The sequence below is a fragment of the Gracilinanus agilis genome, chromosome 1, assembly GCF_016433145.1.
Source record: "Gracilinanus agilis isolate LMUSP501 chromosome 1, AgileGrace, whole genome shotgun sequence".
Taxonomy (NCBI): domain Eukaryota; kingdom Metazoa; phylum Chordata; class Mammalia; order Didelphimorphia; family Didelphidae; genus Gracilinanus; species Gracilinanus agilis.
Window position 1 is genome coordinate 180,091,182 of NC_058130.1, and position 3,891 is coordinate 180,095,072.

A 3,891-nucleotide genomic window follows, 5' to 3' on the forward strand; every position below is an offset into this window, starting at 1 on the left:
CTAAAAGGACACAAGCACTATCCCAACCCCTCACCCACTCTGGATGTGCTAGGCAAATTGAAAGGCTGTGATTGATTCCTGAGATATGACAAGGACAGCTGATGGATAGAGAAAACCATATGTAAGAGGGCGCCTGAGATAGTTTCAGGGTCTTTATTCTTGGTGGCTCTTAGCCTCAGGAGAGTGAGCTCTAGTGGGATTTTTGGCAATCTTGGCCTCATGGGTGCTGAAGGTTCTTGGCAGTTTGCAGCATCTTTTGGCTCTTCAGATTTTGGCTTCCTGATCCGGACTTTGGATTCTGGAGAAGATTCAGCTCCCTGCATTGCAGACCTGGTCTGAAGAGGGATGTTTACTTGGGTGAGACTCTTGCCTCCTTGGCATGGGAGACTGCCCTTTGTGCTCAACCTCTTTGGCATTGGTTTTTGGTTGTTGGAATGCCTGACTGGAGACATTCGTAGGCTGGTGAGATTTGCATTTTGATTCTCGTTTTCAGTCTGGAATCACTCAGACCCAGACTTGAGGTATTTTTAGCTACATGATATTTTCTACCTCCTTCCTATATTTCCCATTTTAATAACTCTACCTTACTGTACATAAAGCTAATAAACAGATTACTGACTCATAGCTTAACTTTAATTTTTATAAATGGCGACCACAATAACTTTTTTTTGAACTTATAAATTTAATCAAACCATTTTAACCCTTAGAGTCCTTAATTTTCATAGTTTTTAAATATTTACTTGAATAAGAGAAGGCAGACAGAGAGCTATTCTGAACTAGCCATGTGGACACTCATTTCATGGCTCTCTCTCTCTCAGCCTATGTCCTTTCACCATATGCCTGAGCAAATAGAGAGAGCCCACTTCCTGGAATCCCCTCATTTGTATCTTCTCCTTTACCCCTGGATCCTAACCTGATCCTTTCCAGGTCAATGTGCCTAGGTGACTCTCCTGTGACCCACACTGGAGCACAGGGAAGCAAGTCAGACCCACATGCGTGATCCTGGGAGGGGGTTCCCTTCACACAGCTTCTTACCCTTTTTAGAATCAAATACAAAATGTTCTGTTTGGTGTTCAAAGCCATTCATGACCTAGCTCCAGCTTACTTTTCAGTCTTCTTAAACCTTATTCCCTCACCATGTACTCTTCAATCTATATCCTCCTTGCTGCTCTTCCAGGAACAGAACACTTCATCTCTCACCTTTGGGGATTTTCTCTGGTTTTCTCCCTTTTCTGAAATGTTCTTTCTGTTCATCTCTGCTTCTTGGCTTCCCTTGCCTCAAGTCCCAACTAAAATCCCATATTTTACAGGAAGCCTTTCCCAACTTCTCAATTCTAGTGTCTTTACTTTCTTGATTTTATTCCTGTTTATCCCGAATATAACTAGCAAGTACAAGTATGTTTGCATGGTACAGCACTCATATATTGTAAAGTCCTTGAAGGCAGGAACAATATTTTGCCTCTTTTTGTATCCTCATTCCTTAGCACAGTGCCTGGCATGTGGTAGTTAATTTTTCTTAATTAAAATTTATTTGTTTGTTTGTTACATTAAAATACCCAAGTAACTGCTTCCCTCCTTCTCCTATCCCCATTAGAGAAGTCATCATTTGACAAAAGTATATATATATATATCTCAATGTCTTGTTTATACCACTTATTTGTTTGCATAGTGTCTCACCCATTCTACTGTAAAGTCCTTGAGGGCAAGGACAATCTTTTGCCTCTTTTTGTATCCTCAGTCCTTAGTATAGTGCTTATCACATAGCAATTACTTAATAAATATTGATTGATTGAGAAGTACAAATGCTAAATTAAATCTTAGGGAAGAAAGATTATTAAGGACAAGATGGAATCAAGAATATGTTGTCATTTGAATTGGACTATAAATGATCATTAGAAATTCAAGCAGAAGAGGGGGAAAGCTGCATTCCATCCCTGTTGATCAGTCTTCAAAAAGGCTTGGGATAAGAGGAGGTGAGGAACGAATGGTTTGTTTAAGCAGTTTACTCTGACTAAAGTATAAATGAAGTTTTTTTATCTGAAAATTCCCTATATCAATAAAATCATGGGTCTAATCCATTTTACCTATAGAGTAGTAAGAAATTAGCAAAATAGTAAAAGGCTCACAAGGTACGATGGCCTCAAATGGCAAAAGGCCTTGAATATCAGATGAAGAAGCCAAACAGGTTTATTGTTGTTGAGACTTTTCAGTTGTGTCCAACTCTTCATGACCCCATTTGGGATTTTTAGCAAAGATACTGAAGTGGTTTGACATTCACTTCTCCAACTCATTTTACAAATTAGGAAATTGAGTCAAAAAGGGTTAAATGCCTTGCCCAGGGTCACACAGCTAGGAAGTATCTGAGTCTGGATTTGACTCGGGTCTTCCTGATTCCAGGCACAGTACTTTATCCACTGTAACATCTCAGTGCCCTTCTAAAGGTTACTAATTAGGCCCCAGTCACTGAGCCACTGCCAAGGACTCAGCAGCCTCCCCCTAGATTTGCTTCCCAACACTCTGTTCCTACCCCTCCACCCCCGCCAGCCCACCTTCTTCTGCCACTGCCTTCTGCAGGCCATTTCCAATAAGGAAAAGGAATCGTATCATATGTCCACTAATCTCCACTCTTTGATCCCTTTGCTGATGCAAGTAAGGATGATGACCTGCTTTCTGCTGGGACTGAGGTGTGCATTTTGAAATGCACTACCCTGAGGAGACTACCTCTCCCAGGATCCTCTCCCCTAACTTCCTCAGACACATCTGACTTCCTTTGTGGGAGATGTCTGAGGAAGATATAAGAGAAAGGACAGCGCGAGTTTTTCGTGCCTTTTCTCCCAACTGGTGGACTAGTTTTTTAGGAGAGCCTAGGTACCCTTGGAGATCTAAATCTTAGCCTTTTCCCTTGCCTAACTTTTTCCTAAAGTAAATAAACCCAGCTATTCTATCCCTAAGGGTAATATTATTTATTGATCTCTGAAGGGCTCGGGCCAATTTCCCACCAGGGCTGGGGGCTACCAGCTAGATTACCTTCCTTTCCTATTCCAATTCCCTTCCTCTGGCTTCCCTACCTTCCTTTTCCCTTCCTTCTCCTCCTATATTTCCTTCCCTTATTACCACTTATAGAGGATTACATTCATATAAGAATTCAACAGTGAAATTGGAGGAAGACTCTTGCTACTGTCCAAGGGATTAAAAGAAACTAGTGAAGGCATTCGAGAAGAAATTTGCCTGCAATAGTACTGAAATTGAACATCCAGAATATGGAAAAGTAATTCAGCTACAAGGTGATGAGTGCAAGAACATATCCCAGTTCCTCATCGAGATTGGACTGGCTAAAGAAGACCAGCTGAAAGGTCATGGCTTTTAAGTGCTCATGGCTCACTGAAGTTTAAGTGAGGATTTCCATACAATCAATAGAAAAATTCCCTTCTGTCCCTTGTCACAAATTAAAAACCTCACAGCTTATATAACATAACCATTTGGGATCCACTATGTAACTTGGACTGGTATAACTCATTCATGTAATAAACTGAGAAGAGCCACGCCATCTAGTCTTGCAGTCCCTCATTTAAAAAGAGATATAAAGCCTGTCAGTGCTCAGCCTGAAACACAAGCTGATATTTCATTCTCCTTGAGGGGACACAATTCCCCAAACCCTTCAATGGTGGAACACCCTTCCCAGAGTCCCTTTTTCCAAAGGGCATACCATTTTAGTCTATAAGTAGTAGGGTAACTGTGAGGGAGGAGGGGACTACCATCCTTCACCTGGTTGTTTTCCACTACATTCCCAATCCTCCTAAACACCCTCCCCCCATTACATACTGCCCTGCCTCTGGGGGATGCACAAGTGGAGAGAACACCATATTGTGAGGTCAACTTAACCTGAATTAA

General features: G+C 41.5%; 1 pseudogene; it reads left to right on the plus strand.

Moving 5' to 3' along the window:
- Positions 1 to 219: 219 nt before the first annotated feature.
- On the plus strand, positions 220 to 3,367 carry LOC123249347 (annotated as a pseudogene).
- The last annotated feature ends 524 nt before the right edge of the window (positions 3,368 to 3,891 follow it).